The 16867-nt window shown below is 42.6% G+C and overlaps 2 long non-coding RNA genes across 3 annotated transcripts; both read right to left on the bottom strand.

The window, feature by feature from the left end:
- Nucleotides 1-4217: 4217 nt before the first annotated feature.
- Nucleotides 4218-7901, bottom strand: LOC117796348. Its single transcript, XR_004620764.1, has 3 exons — nucleotides 7252-7901; nucleotides 5632-5843; nucleotides 4218-4375 (listed from the first exon to the last, which is right to left on the bottom strand). It is a non-coding gene; the product is annotated as an uncharacterized LOC117796348 (long non-coding RNA).
- A 692-nt stretch (nucleotides 7902-8593) lies between these two features.
- On the bottom strand, nucleotides 8594-16785 carry LOC105237621. 2 transcript variants are annotated; one of them, XR_002142668.2, is made up of 4 exons: nucleotides 16611-16785; nucleotides 16157-16294; nucleotides 13731-13832; nucleotides 8594-8823 (listed from the first exon to the last, which is right to left on the bottom strand). It is a non-coding gene; the product is annotated as an uncharacterized LOC105237621 (long non-coding RNA). The 2 variants fall into 2 exon arrangements; XR_002142667.2 differs by having other exon boundaries at nucleotides 16157-16289.
- Between the last annotated feature and the right edge of the window lie 82 nt (nucleotides 16786-16867).

Below are 16867 nucleotides of genomic sequence, written 5' to 3'. Positions count from 1 at the left end.
GAATCATGACTCTTTTGAATACAAATTTTATCTTGTCCTTCTCCTGCTTGAAACCTTTTAGAAGCTTCCTATTTCTCTTCGGATAATGTTCAAGACCTTTAGCATGTTCAACAGGGCCTTGCATGATGTGGTTTCCACAATCGTTCTAGCTTGTTCTTCTGTCACAGCCCCTCATTCACTGGGCCAGTTATACTGACCTTCTCTCTTCTTCGAAGATGCCAAGCTCCCTTTTGTCTCAGAGTATTCGTACACATAATTCCTTCTACTTTGAACATTCTCCGTGCCCTAATCCTACCTCCATATACCTCTTACTGTGTGGCAGGAGCTATGCCCTGAATAAGGGAACACCTCTCTTCCCTTAAGAAGTTCAGTTTAATAAGAGATATGCATATATGCAAAAAAATTCACCACTTTATAATAAACACAATAGAAGTATGGCCACAGGAAGAAATATTTCTCTATCTCTGAGAGTTAGGAGAGGGCACTCAAATAGAAGAACCAACATGTCTTAAAGACAGAGGCAAGGACATGAGGAGATGCAAGAAGTTTGGTACTATTGGAGAGTTATGGCAAGAAGGTGGCAGGAGGCACCTTGGGTGTTGTATTAAGGGGCCTGATGTTTATCCAAAATGCAAAGAGGATGTCCCTTAGAAAGAGTTTGTGGAGAGGCATGAATAGTGCTATCAAATTGGTAGTTTGAGAAAAAGACCTGGATAAAAGAAGGTGAAGGCAAAATGTCAAGCAGGAGGATAGTATTAAGTCCCAGCAGCTGAATAAATGCAAAGGTAGTGGGAATAGAGAGAAGGAAGGTTGAAGATGTATTTAAGAGGTAGAATTGATAGGACTTGCTGACTGAGCAAGACAGGTAATTTCCTTGTCCTTATGGAGCTTGCATTCTAGAATGGGAGGCAGAGAATACGTCCAATAAACAGATGCATACATGATATAATCCCTTGTAGTATTACAGGCCATGAAAGAAAATAGAGCAGAGTAAAATCACAGCAAATGAAGGAGTTACAGATAGAGCAGTCCCTATGAGGAGGTGACATTTGAACAGAAATGAGCCATGTGAATATTTGAAAAAAGACTATTTCAAGTAGAAAGAACTACAGGTGCAAATGGCCAGAGATGGGATATGTTTGTCATATGTTTGAAGAACAACAATAAGACTAGTATGGATAGGGGCACCTGGGTGGCACAGCAGTTAAGCGTCTGCCTTCGGCTCAGGGCGTGATCCCGGCGTTATGGGATCGAGCCCCACATCAGGCTCCTCCGCTGGGAGCCTGCTTCTTCCTCTCCCACTCCCCCTGCTTGTGTTCCCTCTCTCGATGGCTGTCTCTCTCTGTCAAATAAATAAATAAAATCTTAAAAAAAAAAGACTAGTATGGATAAAGCATAGAAAAAAGGAAGGGGAGAGTGGAAGGAGATAAAGTCAGAATATAGCAAGAGGTCAGATGATGAGTGCTTCATAGATAAGAGAGAACTTTGGATTTTTAAAGATTTATTTATTTACTTATTTATGACAGAGTAAGCACAAGTGGGTGGGGGAACAGAGGAAGAAGCAGACTCCCCAACTTACGCTGTAAAAGGATTACTACCAATACACTATAGTGAGGGGAGTGTGGTAGCTGGGTAGCCAGTTAGGAGGAAGGGATCTAGGTGAAAGATGATGGTGGTTTGGGCTAGAGTAGAAGTGATCAAGGTGGTGAGAACTGGTCAGAATTAGGATATGTTTTGAAGGTAGAGCTGATGTAATGTGTTGATGGGTTGAATGAGGGTAGAGAGGAGTCAACAATGATTTCAACATTTCTGGCTTGAGCAACAGGCTGAATCATAGAGCCATTTACTGAGATGGAGAAGATTGAAAGGAATTAGGTTTGATAAATGCGAGAATTGTTTTAGATATGTTTAGTTTGGAATATTGTTAGATGTTCAAGTAGAGTAACTAGTAGACACAGGAGCTTGGAATTGAGGGGAGAGGTTGAGCCTGTAGATATAATTTTTGGAATCATTAGCATATAGATGACATTTAAGATGATAGAATTGGTTAAGATTTTCTAAGACAAATGTAAGCAAAAACTGAGAAGTCCAAAGATGGAACTAGAATACTCCAATACTTAAAGGCTGAGAAGAGAAAGCCAATCCAACAAAGAAACTAAGGAGTAGCTAGTGAGATGAGAAGAAAATCTGTAGAGGCTGGAAGCCAGGTAAAGACAGTTTTTCAAGAAAGAAGGAAATGATCAACCGGCCAAGCTGCTGTTGGATCAAGTAAGTGGAGAATCGGATTTGGCAATATGAAGGTTATTGGTGATCTTGGTAAGAGAAGTCTCAGAAGATTAATGGGGATAAAAGACTCATAAAAGTTTTTATATATCATAAAGCTTAAGATACAGTAGAAAGAGAAAAGTACCACCATATAAAGGGAACAGAGAAGTAGTGCAGTAGCTGGGTAGACATGCTGTCAAGGGAGAGGTTTTTTGTTGTTGTTGTTGTTGTTTAAGAAGGGAGGGAAGATTGGTGATGCAGGAGAGAGGGGAAAATAAGTGTGGAGGCAAAGTCCTTGAGTAGGTGAGTTCTCTAGACACTTGAATATTTAGGCCTAGAGCTCAAGAAAGAGGTGGAGACTGGAGATACAGATTTTGAAATGATTAACATATATGAAAGGGACAAATGTGGGAGTGAGTAAGTTGTTTGGGGAGAGTGAAAAACAGAAGCCAAAGACAGAACCCTGAGGTATAAAAAAAATTTAAGGGAACAAGGGGAGAAGATCCAATAAGGAATACTGAGAAGGAATATCCTCTATTTGCCAGCTATTTTTATGCCCAGAGCACATGGCACATTGTTTCATCTCTCATGCCTGGAAAGTCTTCCTTTCCTTGGATTCATACCCATCTCTCATAGTACTTTATGCAAATCTTTATTAGCACTTATTTCACTGCATTTACATTATATGTAGTTTTCTTCCATCAGCCTAAAGGTTGCCTCTGCCAAAAACTTTATTCATCTTTTTATCTGCAACTCTTAGCATAATGCATAGTAGGTGCTAAATAAATGATGCATGGAGCAGGGGGAAGTTAATCCACAAATAGAATGTGTAATTTATAAGCATTAGAAAGTCTCAATATGCATTTTATGAACTTTCTAAAAAATATATACATGTTGGAAAGAATTCACCAGGGAAGCCATCTGGAGTTTTCTTTGTAGAAAGATTTAAATTGTGAATTCAATTTCTTTAAAATATAAAATACAGAATTTTCTATTTATTATTGTTTTAGTAAGTTTTGTTTCTCAATAAAATTTTCCATTTCATCTAGATTGTCAAATTTATTGGTAAAAAGTTGCTTATAATATCTTCGTATTTTTAATGTCTATAGGACCTGTACTAATGTCCCCCTTTTTATTGCTGATATCGGTAATGTGTTTTCTTGCACTCTTCCTTGATTGGTCTTGCTAAGAGTTATCTTTTTTTCCTTTTGAAGATCAGCAAGTTTTGGCTTTGTTGACTCTTTGTTGATAATGAGCGTTGGCTTCTATATATCGGCTTTCTATTTCATTGATTTCTGATTTTATCTTTATTTCCTTTTGAAACTTTCTTTGCATTAGTTTGTGGTTTCTTTCTCTACATTTCCCTGTGAGCTCTAAATCCTAGGGGTAGTTCTTTAGCCAAAGTAGCGTATTAGTGGAATCCCAAGTCTCAAAGGAATGAGCCTGATTTATTAACCCATGATGCTCAGTCATTAGCTAAGAATGGGTTGTGAGAATAGCGTCAGTTGTGCATATATTGGTGGATTCAGGTCAGTAGTGTTTATAAACTATATCCTGCACAGAAGGGAATCCAGTAGCCCATTTTCAGAACTACCACAATTTAACTCCTTTGCTCTACAGATCTATTTCTTCATTCAGGGGGCACCTTGGTGGCTCAGTCTGTTAAGTGGCTGACTTTTGATTTCAGCTCAGGTCATGATCTCAGGGTCCTAGGATAGAGCCCTATGTGGGCCTCCATGCTCCGCATTTAACGGGGAGTCTGCTTGAGGATTTCTCAACCCCTCTCCCTCCCTCTGCCCCTCCCTTGCACTCTCTCTCTCAAATAAATAAATATTTCTTAAAAATCATTTCTTGGGGCGCCTGGGTGGCTCAGTTGGTTAAGTATCTGCCTTTGGCTCAGGTCATGATACCAGGTCCTGGGATCGAGCCCCACGTCAGGCTCTCTGCTCAGCGGGGAGCCTGCTTCTCCCTCTCCCTCTGCCTGCTGCTCCCCCTGCTTGTGCTCTCTCTCTGTCAAATGGATAAATAAAATCTTTTTTTAAAAAAATCATTATTTCTTCATTCGGGTTTGGGGAGAAGCTCTTCCATGGTTCCCACGTTGCCTCTCTTCCTGAAGGGAAACATAGAAAAGGAAGGTTAGTGGGATGGACTACAGCAATTGATCTAGAGGCCATAACTGATAATTATCCTCTCCCTTTTCCACTATACACTCTAAATTCTCTCACTCTCAGTTATCATCTTAGCAGGTCTTGGTGGCTTTTGTGGTGGCATAATCCAAAGCTTTATTCCTGGTCTGAGATTTTGGTAACCATTCCCGTCTGAGGTCAGGGATGCTGCATATGTTCAGAGTTACAGTGGGGTAAGGGAATACCAGATGTCCAAAAAGACCATATGAATTCTGTAAAAAGCAGTGCTATCTTTTCTTACTGATCAGGGTCAATTATTCTTGTTATGATTGTTGACTCCTCTCTTTGCATATAGGTCTCAGGAATAATGAGTTCAAAGTGCAGCAGTCATAGCTTGTAGTTCAAAGAGACCCTTGTTGTGTCCCTTAACAGAAGTGCAATCTCTTCGAGGACCAGTACCTCCAGCCCTATAGATCCCAGATTTGTGGGTTGGGAAGCACAAAATCCTCTAGTGGGTCATTGGTAGTGAAGTAAATGGGGCTATTCCTGCATCCATTTTTTGGCTAGTGGGCCCATGTATTTTTCCCACTGGGGTCATAAAGACTTTTGATTTAATGTGTATGACACATTCTGAATAATAGCACCCAGTTTTTTCCAGAGTATTTCCCTTGAGTGGCACTTCACCTGTGCCTTTAGAAAGTCATTCTAGCACTCTATGAGGTCAGCTTTTTCTGGATGGTATGGTAGGACCAGTGGATCCCATGGACATGGGTCCCCTTCCACTCCTCTTTTACCATGAAGCAGGGGCCCTGGTTGGATGCTATGTTACATAGGATTCTATGTCTGTAGATTAGGCATTCCATAAGCCCCAATACAGTAATGTTGGCTGAGCATCTGTGGGTGGAGAGGAAAACCCATGCCCAGAATAGCTTTCTATCTCTGTAAGAATGAACCAGTGGCTCCCCCAAGATGGAAGGGACCCAATCTAGTCAACCTGTCACCAACTAGCCAGTTGGTCTCCTTGAGTAATGATGCCATATTAGGGGTCCAGTATTGGTCTCTGTTGCTGACAGGTTAGATATTAAGTTATCAATAGCTGTATCAGCCTTGGAAATTTGGAGTCCATGCTTTTGGGACCTGTACATAGTCTCCGTCCCTGCCACTATGTGCCTATATTAGTTTCTTAGGGCTGCCTTAACCAAGTACCACACGTTTGGTGATTTAAACAACAGATACTTACTTACAGTTCTGGAAGCTAGAAGTCTGAGCTGAAGGTGTCAACAGGCTTGGTTCCTTCTGGGGGCTGTGAAAGAAAACCTGTCCCATGCTCTCCCCTCGCTTCTGGTGGTTTGCTGGCAATCTCTGGCATTCTTTGGCTTCTGCTACATCACTCTGATCTCTATTTTTATCTTCAAATGGCATTCTACGTTATCTCTGTATTCACATGGCTGTCTGTTTATGAGAACACACTTGAATTAGGGGACCACCCTACTCCAGTATGATGTCATCTTTACTAATTACATCTGCAACAACCCTATTTCCAAATAAAGTCACATTTTAAGGTATTAGGGGTTAGAACTTCAACATGAGAATTTGAGAGGGCATCCCCATAACAGTGCCTATAACTCAATCATGCTGGTTCCAAGGTGGCCAATGATTAAGGCTGGTAATGACAACTGGATAAGTCAGTTTGTCTATTTGATTGCTTATTGCCTCTTCTCTGATGGATGCAAGATGTGATACAAAAATCTTAACACTTCATGCTCACTCCTGTGTATTCATCCACATGACTCTATCCCAGATCTCCTTTCTTTGATCTTTTCAACTAGGTCCCTCCAGGTCCTCTACTAGGCTCCCTACCAGGCCACTGACAGCTGCCCAAGAATCTATATATATTCTTACTTCAGTCTGCTTCTCCTTATACACAAAGCAGATGATCAGGGATGATACTTGTAACTCTACCAACCGGGAAGATTTTCCCTCTTTGCTGTTTTTCAAAGACTCTCAAGAATGTGACTATAATGCAGGCACTATCTAATTTTGGTTTGCACCCACCTACAAAGCTGAGTCATCCATAAACCAAACTTAGGCTTTATCCTTCTTCCGTCAGCTGGTCATGGTATTGGTGCAGCTGTGGTGGGTTACATGGGGATTTGGGCTACCTGATCATGCAGCTTACAAGTGCCCCAATTGTGCTTGATCTCCATCCCATATGTACCATTTCCATCTTACAGCAGATGGTGCTGGGTCCATCTGAATCAACAGAACCCAGTCCATAACAAGTGATTCTGGACACATGGTTGTATACTGTGCTAAAGTGTTCTGTCTCCACTGAGGCTCAGTATCTGGTTCTCACTAGCAGCTGGTTCTTAAAATGTGTATAATTCTGTGTTGCAGATGGCATGGCCTTGCTAGAGTCCTAGCGAGTGCATTGTGATTTTTCCACTAGGGCTTACCTTAAGCTCTGTCTTAGTCAGCTTGGGCTGCCATAACAAAATACCATAGACTGGGTGGCTCAAACAACACAAATTTATTTTCTCACAGTTCTGGAGGCCAGAGGTCTGAGAGCAGGGTGCCAGCATGACCAGGATCTGGTGAAAGCTCTTTCCCTGATTTGCAGACAGATATACCTTCTCACTGTGTCCTTACAGGGCAGACAGAGAGAGCGCTCTGTTGCCTCTTTATCATCACATTAGGGGTTAGGGCTTCAACATATGACCTGGGGGGGGGGGACATTCAGTCCATAATAGCCCACCCATGGCCCCCTAAAATTCATGTCATTATTGCATGCAAAATACATTCATTCCATCCCCAAAGACCCAAAGCTCTTAATTCATTCCAGCATCAACTCAAGTCTCACCTGAGTATCATCTAAATCAGATATCGTGAGACTGGAGGTATGATTCATCCTGAGGCAGCTATGAATCTGTGAAATCAGACAAGTTATGTGCTTTCAAAATACAATAGTGGGACAGGCACAGGACAGACATTTTCATTCCAAAAGGGAGAAGAAGGAAGGGGTGATGGCCCCAAGCAAATTCAAAAATTAGCAAGACAAAAATTCCATTAGATTTGAAGGCTTGAAAATAATCCTCCTCCCTGGTTCAATGCTCTGCCCTCCAGGTACAGTAGGTGGCAGCATCACCCCCAAGGTTCTGCTGGGTTGTCCCACTCCCAAGGCTGCTGAAACTGCGGCAGTGGCCCTGATGATCTCTCAACCACTTTCAAGGTCATTTTCCCCTCTTCCTGCAGAATAGTGCATGTTCACAGCCGAACAGCTCTATCATTCTGTCCTGTCAAATTCAGTAAGTCCAACAGCCTTCCTTCATTTGGCCCCATCTCATCCCCTTCAGTTCAAATTGGCTGTGTTTCTGCTCATACAATCCCATAAACTCTATCAAGAAATAATCTAGTTGTGCCATTGGTGTTCTCTTTATTTTTTTATTTATTTATTTTTTTAAAAGATTTTATTTATTTATTTGACAGAGATAGAGACAGCCAGAGAGAGAGGGAACACAAGCAGGGGGAGTGGGAGAGGAAGAAGCAGGCTCATAGCAGAGGAGCCTGATGTGGGGCTCGATCCCATAACACCGGGATCACGCCCTGAGCCGAAGGCAGATGCTTAACCGCTGTGCCACCCAGGCGCCCCTGGCGTTCTCTTTAGAACATGCTTTCTCATTTTTTGCAATATGGATAGGCTGAGAATTTTCTAAATCCTCAAGTTCTGGTTCCTTTTTGCTTAACAATTCCTTCTTCAATTCATCTCTCTCCTTTTGCATTTTGCTATAAGCAATCAGGAGGAACCAAGCCCCTCCTTCAATACTTCACTTAGAAATCTCCTCAGCTAAATATTCAATTTCATCGCTCACAAATTCTACCTTCCACAAAGCACTAGAACATAGTTCAGCAAAGCTCTTTGTCACTTTATAACAAGTTTCACCTTTCCTCCAGTTTCCAGGAACATGGTCCTTATTTCTATCTGACATTTTCACCAGAACTGCCCCTAATGTCCATATTTTTAGCATGTCCTTTAAAACTCTTCCAACTCCGCCCATTATCCAGTTCCAAAGCTGCTGCCACATTTTTAGTTAATTGTTTCAGCTGCATTCCATGGCTGGTGTCAAGATCTGTATTAGCCAGGGATCTCCAGAGAAACGGAACCATTATAGTTATAGAGATGTAGGTGTAAGTACAGACATAGATTATGTAGCTATGGCTATTGATTTATTATAAAGAATTGACTCAGGATTATGGAGGCCGAGAGGTCCCGAGATCTGCAGTAATCAAGCTGGAGACCCAGGAGAGCTGATGCGTAGTTCAGGTTGGAATCCAAAGGCCTGAGAACCAGGAGGGCCAATAATGTAAGTTCCAGTCTGAAAGTTGGCAGGTTCAAGATCCAAGAACAGCTGATGTTTCAGTCCAAGCCTGAAGGCTGGAAAAGACCAACATCCTAGTTATGCCATCGAGCAGGAGTTCCCTTTCACTCAGTCTTTTTGTCCTATTCACATCTTCAAATTGATTATACGAGGCCCACTTACATTAGGGATGGCAATCTGCTTTACTCTTTCTATTAATCCAATGTTTATCTGATCCAGAAACACACCCAAAAACATACCCTGTATAATGTTTGACCAAATACCTGGGTACCCCATGGCCCCATAAAGTTCACATAAAATTAACCACCACAAGCTCCAAACCGCTTCTTTTCTTACACTACCACCTCCAAGATTTTACTGAAATATAGGGCCAAAGGGGCAGAGATGCTTGTACTGTAGTCTGGACGTTACCTGGACTGGGTCCCAAAGCTGGAAATCTTCAATGTCACCTGGCAAATGGGCTGGAGCTGTATTCCTAAGTGTGGTATGTGTTGCTCCAGAACATAGACATACCAAGCCCTGTGCGTTCTTCTTTGTGGTAGGGGACGCAAAATGTAACAATCTGTTTGACTTTGGAAGGCTATACTGATACGCTTCTGACCAGCTGACCCTTAAAAACTTCACTAAAGTGGCAAGTCCTTGAATCTTGATAGCATTTTTCTTCTCTTCTCTGGAGCATGGGTCTTACCAATGCCCCCACCATACTCGCCACCCCTTGCTTGTGCCATCTGAGCAGCATACTATCATCGAGGCAGTGGGCCAAAGGGATATTCTGAGATGTCCAGGAGGTTCATTTTTCTTTGGGCTTTCTTATGACAGAAGGCAGAACTAACCAAGCCTTGAGGCAAAACTGTAAATGAATAGTTATCTGTCCCACACGTATGTGAATCATTTCTGATACTCTCTCGTAATAGGAATGGAAAGTAATTCATTGAACAAATCACTGGCCACACATCATGTCCTGATGCCTTACTAATCTGCTCCAGCAGTAAGACCGTATCAAGCATAGCATGTGCAGCTGGGGCTGTTACTTGCTGAAACCTATGGTAGTCTACAGTCATTCTCTGGAATCCACCTAGTTTCTGCAGGGGGCGGACAGGCTAATTAAAAGGACATATGATAGGGACCATCCTTCATTCCCCCACATTCTTTAGGTCTTTAACGGTAACACTAATTTCCACCAGGCCCGCCCAGTATGTGATATTTCTGTTTGTTTTTTAATTTACTAGGTTGGCCAGGGTGGAAGGTCATTTACAGATGTTTCCACTTGGCTTTCCCCACCAGGTCAAGGATTTAACATTGGTATTACTGCAGCTGCTAAGCGTATCAATTCCAATGACCTACTCGGGAACTGGAGAAATGACCACTGGGTGGTTCCACATACACAATGGACCTCCTGTAAGCTAGACTTTCATCAGAATTCCATTTATTACCTGGTCCCCATTTGCCTCCATTCTAACAAGAGGCCATGACAATGCTTTGGGTCTCAGGATATCGATGTCAACTCGGACCTGAGTCCAGTAGTTCTCAAATTTTCTGGTTACTCCTCCTCCCCACTGTGTAACCACTGAAGTAAATGGCCATAGGTATCTTTGGGAAAGGACCAGGGAATCATCACATTTACACTTGCTCCACTGAAGCAGGATCCGCCACCTCTTAGTCAATGAGTTTCAGATCCAAAAAGTGGCAGATCAGGACAGGGGATGACTTTTTGGGTGAAATCACCCTCCGTATCCTGCTCCTCCATTTTGGCCTTTTATTGGGTTATAGATGTTAACAGGCTTCCCATCTATTTCACCCCTTCAGATGGCAAGCTCTACATCCATCTCCACAACTCCCTGTGGCTGCCACTCATCAGATGTTGTTGGTATTTATAATTGTGGCCTCCTAGCTTCTAGTGACCAAGTGCCACCATCTGGCTCTACTAGCTGGGGAAGGGGAATTTTATTCCCATAGTTATTACTGAGCCCTCACTCTGTGACTGCTATTATTAGCTCAGGACTGTAGAGTTCTTGGTGTTGCTGCCCCTTACCAGAGGATTTCTGATGGCCTCTGGCCTATCTTTTGGGCTCTGCTATGAAACGTAATCCTCTGACGGGTCTTCTGGCCTCACATATATCCATTCCAGCATGCCCATTTCCAACAGTCTTTTAATTCATTCTTCTACCATATATGCCTGAGCAACCCTAGCATTTCTACTTTGCTCAGCATTGGCCATTACTTTCTCTAGGTTTCTAAGAGCCCCCCAAAAGTGAGTTTTGTTTTTTTTTTTTTTAAAGATTTTAAAATAGAGACAGAGATAGAGACAGCCAGCGAGAGAGGGAACACTAGCAGGGGGAGTGGGAGAGGAAGAAGCAGGCTCATAGCAGAGGAGCCTGATGTGGGGCTCGATCCCACAATGCCGGGATCACACCCTGAGCCGAAGGCAGACGCTTAACCACTGTGCCACCCAGGCGCCCCCCAACAGTGAGTTGTTTTATCCCCAAGAGTTGCTGCCAGGGTGTTAAATCCTGACTCAAGAAAGTGTTCCTAAGTCAATAAATTCTTGATTATCTAGTCTAATATTCCAGCCCCCATGATCAAGCAACCTCAAAACTCAATTGCAGGTACTCCCCTGACTTCTTTGTGTATGCTAGCTAATTCTTACAGCTCCTTTGTATATGATCTCTTTCCTCCTTTATCAGGTCAGGCATGTTTCCAGCTGGGTTACGCTAGGATTTGACTCTAGTTATTTGCACGGCACCCAGGGGAGAAGGAATGGCTCTGCGTGTCTTTCAGCACGGGAGAAGCACTGGTTCTTACTATGAAGAGGTAGACCATCTCTGCAAGCTTTGAAAGTTCATGAGGTCTGAAGAGCCAACATCCTTACAGTTGTGCATCCAGATATCCCATCCCTTGTTTCAGGGTTACAGGTTTTCTCAGCCAGGGCCCTAACCTGCTTTGGCCATACATTTTAATGTCTCTGGGGCTCTGTGCCTCTAACTATCCTGTCCTGAGTCTGTGGCATAGCTGTTTCAGCTCTTCCACTGCAGGAGATAAAAGCCTTTTTGCAAGTTACTGAAGAGGTCCTCTCTCATACTTGGCCATTAACCAAGGGGAACCTTTGCCTTTTCCTTATTCCTCCTGAGTGTCAATACAACTTACCAGTAACCAACCAACTCCATTGTCCTTGTAGGCATTGCTCCCCCCCACCCCCATATATTTTAAACACCTGAAATTGTATTCTTCTCTTTCTCCTCCATTGGGATGTTTTCCCAGGTCACCGCTGATGGACTCTTTAGCAGCTGGGTCACTACCGTGTGTTGGGACTACCCATGCCCCTATACTACTCAGGATAATATTGTCTTTGCCCACCAGGTAGAGACTGAGTTGGTCCAGAAACCTCATTTTATTACCTAGGTTTTGTTTCTGTTTTGGGTGGGTTTTTTGGGACCTCTCCTGGTACCACTTGTGTTAGTTTGGATCCTCTGAGCAGTTGACAAGGTGGGATCTGGCATGTGTATTAGTTAGGGCTGCCATAACAAAGTATCACGGACTGAGTAGCTTAAACAACAGAAATTTCTTATAGTTCTGGAGCCTAGAAATCCAAGATCAGAGGTGAACAGGTTTGGTTTCTTCTGAGGCCTCTCCCTTGGCTTGCAGACGGCCACCTTCTTGCTGTGTCCTCACATGGCCCTTCCTCTGCACCGCACCCCCAGTGTCTCTCTGTGAGTCCAATTCCCTCTTCCTACAGGGACGCCAGTCAGATTGGACTAGGGTTCACCCTAAGAGCTTCATTTTAACTTAAATGCCTCTTTAAAGGACCTATGTCCAAATACAGTCACAGATATTGGGTGTTTAGGGCTTCAACATATGAATTTTGGGGAGAACATAATTCCGCCCATAACAACATGCAGAAGATTTCTTAAGGGAAATGTCTATGAAAGATAAAAGGGAGGGAGCAGGAGAAGGTAGGAAAGTGTAAACTGTGATACAGTTCTGACACCTCTGAAGGAGAGGGAAAAGAAAGGACCGAGCAGGCAGTGTCTCAGACTGCAGCACAGTTCTAAGAGCTTCAGCTCGGATGATGGGTGGGCCGCAAGCCAAAGCTGCCCATTAGAGGAGTCCCAAATATGCCAACAATGAAGTTGCATTAGTACTCCTGCCATGCTCAGTCGCTGGCCAGGGCTGGCCAATTATTATTTCTTAAGGGGTCTGCAAGAATCAAAGCTAGTTAAATCTCTCAAAGTCCTTGGCGAAAAATCTTTGCTTATTTTTAAATATTCTTACAAAATGACTGAAGTAAAAAAAAAAGAAAAAAAAATCATGAAGTGAAGCAGCCAAATCTAAAATGTCTCTTTATGGGGCGCCTGGGTGGCACAGCGATTAAGCGTCTGCCTTCGGCTCAGGGCGTGATCCCGGCGTTGTGGGATCGAGCCCCACATCAGGCTCCTCTGCTATGAGCCTGCTTCTTCCTCTCCCACTCCCCCTGCTAGTGTTCCCTCTCTCGCTGTCTCTCTCTGTCAAATAAATAAATAAAATCTTTAAAAAAAAAATAAAATAAAATGTCCCTTTAGGTAACTAACAAATTGTAGCTCCTAGAGATAAAAGAAGATAGATGGATTTGGGGAACATGATATCTAGGAAGAGCAAAGGGACCCAGATTATAGATGGATCTGAAATCACTTACAAAATTTTCCACATAGGTATATTTTCTGCCACTCACCCAGGAATGTCTGACACGAAGTAATAACACAGAACATTTACTAACAAATCTGAGTATTTTCAATATTTGTTGGGCTACTAACTTTACCAAACTATTTCATTTACTTGCAATGAAATGAAAAGGCTTCTAATCTATAGATACTTAATTGTAATATAGTTAAGACCTCTGTGTTTCATCTCTTAAAATGATTACAGCAGCTTTCAATTAGGGGGTCATTTTTCTTTCTTTGAAAAAATGTGCAAAAAAGTATCAAAATACCTGAGAGCTCTCATTCTCTGGGTGAATGCAGAACTTTCATTAATGTCCAAGTGATCTGTATTTCTCCGGGAAGAAACAGTCCTTCTCATCTCAGTATGTCACCTAAAAAAGTTGTGACCAACAAACTTTTGTCAAGTTAAAAAAAAAAACAAACCCTGGGGCGCCTGGGTGGTACAGGGGTTAAGCGTCTGCCTTCAGCTCAGGGCGTGATCCCGGGCGTTATAGGATCGAGCCCCACATCAGGCTCCTCGGCTATGAGCCTGCTTCTTCCTCTCCCACTCCCCCTGCTTGTGTTCCCTCTCTCGCTGGCTGTCTCTATCTCTGTCAAATAAATAAATAAAATCTTTAAACAAAACAAAACAAAACCCAAACCAACCAACCAACCAACCAAACTCCACAAAGTAAATAAAAGATAAAAGAAATATTAGTGTTAAATTAAATTTTAAGAGTGGCAATTTGAAATACTAAATTTTCTACATATTCTAATTCTCCTTAACCTTAACCTCTATACAACTAGTATGTTTATAGCAATCAATGAATGACTATTTACTCAACAAACATTCTAGACCATCTACTATATGCGAGGCTGCTAGGCTGAGTAAGACACAGTACTGGTCCTCAAAGAACTCACATTTCAATTACTTTCCTTTTAAAAAAACGTACTTATTTTTATTGTGGTAAAATACACAAAAAATTTACCATTTTTGCCATTTTTAAGTGTACAGTTCAGGGGCATCAAGCACATCCACACTGTTGTGCAACCATCACCACAACCCATCCCCAGAACTTTTTCATCATCCCGCACTGAAATTCTCTACCTATTAAACAGTAACATTTGTCCTTTCATGCCTGACTTATTTCACTCAGCATAATGTCTTCAATCTCCATCCTAGTTGTAGCATGTGTCAGAATTTCATTCCTCTTTAAGGCTAAAATAATATTCTGTTGTATGTATATAGTACATTTTGTTTTTTTCTCAATTACTTTAAAGGAGCTAATCTCTCATTTTATTTCTTTCAAAGAGATACCATGAGGCTTTCAAAATTACTTTTTTAAGCCAGTGTCTGTAGCCTCCCACTAGCTCCCCAGATGCCAGTTCCCTGTGTTTGCTGCCACCACTCAAAATACAAGGTGCTCTCTTACAGTTTTGGTTTTCGAAACAATTCCTGACCCTTCTGTATTTCTCTTTATAAGTCATCAGGACAGTTACACACACTTTCAGGCTGTCTTTTTTTTAAAGTAATAAAATTTTCCAGTTTATGTATAGTCAGAAACATTTACAAACTAGGCAATTTCAGGTATGTAAAGAATTGTTTGGGGATCAGTTTTTACTGGTTTCTTCATTCGGGTAGTATCTCCAGTCCACCCGGGACTATTCTGCCACAGTTCATTTTACTCCAGGACCAATGTGCCTAGCTCCCCAATATGTTTTAGATGCTTTTCTTGGTTTCTAAATGTAGCTCATTCTCTCATGTTTTATTACATTCATTTCTTTGTCTTCTGTGGCTCCTTTACCATTTTTCTCAGAGGGGCACTTGGTTTCAACTTTTTAATGAAACATTTATTGAATTGATCATGGGCAAGAAACTATATACTAGGTGCTGGATTTTTAATGCCATCATGATTCATTTTCTTGAGAGAAAATAAGATTTCCCTTATTAACCACTATAAGCTACTGGCTCCCCTTCATTTATGATATATGGGGCACAAACACACTTACCCAGAGGAGATTCCACATTCAAGTGATTTTGTGAGACATTCACTGCCTTACCTGGTATTAGTAGGGGCTGCAGAGCACCTTGCATTCCTGAGTGTACTATTATCATGCTCAAGTACCTATATACGTAGGCTTATATGTAATGCCTACGTAGGCATATAGTTACGATACATTAATTTCGAAATAACTTTAAAAGAACAGGCACAGTGAATTTAACTGGCATTTTTTCAAAAGGCCACATTAGTCGACCGCAAACCTAAAGGATACTGTTCTTTTCTCAGAAATGTAACAGATTGCTGAGGACTGCTACTTGGAACTTCTCCTAGGTTTTATTAGTGCCAAACATCTGATTGGCTAGGGACCACAAAACGATATTCCTGCTGAATTTATGAAGGTAGGAAATAAATAATGGGAAAAACAGATCTCAATACCCAAAAGGCATATTTCTACATTCCCCCCAACGACTGAAATGCCTTGGTACCACATTTACAAACCTAATCTAGGACCAAATATGAACTTTTCATGAGAGATACGGAGCCTGGAGAAGTTAAGACTTGACCAGTGGTATCATATCGACTGGAATGGAATCCTTGCATTTCCCTTTCAGTCATACACTGCACATCAAATGGCTTCTTAAAGCATGGCTATCTTTCTTGAGCAAATAATTCATTTACAGCCTTTCTATGAAGCTGTGAAGTTGCTCTCCTACCTTTAGGGAAGGGAAGCAGGGAGCACCAAGCACAAAAAGGCGGCACCGTCAGCTAAACTCTTCATCAATAACAGAAAAAGCAGTGAGCCGTACGAATACCGGATCCAAGGCTCTGCGTTCACAGATCTAAAACCTGTACTGGGAAGGGCGGGGCGGAGGGGAGGGCAAGGAGCGGAAGGAAATGCTGGTAAAATTACCCTGACCAGGCGGCAACTTGGGAGACTTTTTCCCGCTGATTAAAAACTACCGACTTTTCTCAAACGAACCACGCGGTACGGCGGGCAGAAGCAAATGGACTCGCCCACAGCGCCCGCTCGCACCCGCGGCAGCGCACCCCATCACCGCCCACGGCTAGCCTGGAGCCCTCCACGCAGCGCCTTTTGAAGACCGCGCCAGAGCCGGAAAAACCCGGAATCCCGCGAAAAGCTGGCGGAGAAAAATGGAACGAACGTACTCTGGCGCGGATTACTGGAGCCGGCAAGGAGCCTACCAAACCAGAGTTTACACAGCCCAAATCTCCGTACAAGGTCTCCCGATTGCCAATCTTCGGGCGGTTCATGGCTCCGCTAAAAGAAGAACTCCCACCACGCGCCTTCGGCTCCGAGCGCCCCTAGCAACCACCAGCGACTTAAAACGGAAGGACCGCCCTCATCCCGCCCTCCCTGAAACCAACCCAGGCCTGGCAGGGAGGCACGTTGGCCCAATCACCTC

Source organism: Ailuropoda melanoleuca, chromosome 2 (assembly GCF_002007445.2).
Source record: "Ailuropoda melanoleuca isolate Jingjing chromosome 2, ASM200744v2, whole genome shotgun sequence".
Lineage (NCBI taxonomy): Eukaryota > Metazoa > Chordata > Mammalia > Carnivora > Ursidae > Ailuropoda > Ailuropoda melanoleuca.
The sequence above is the reverse complement of the archived record's forward strand: the minus strand, read 5'-3'. Positions and strand labels throughout refer to the sequence as shown.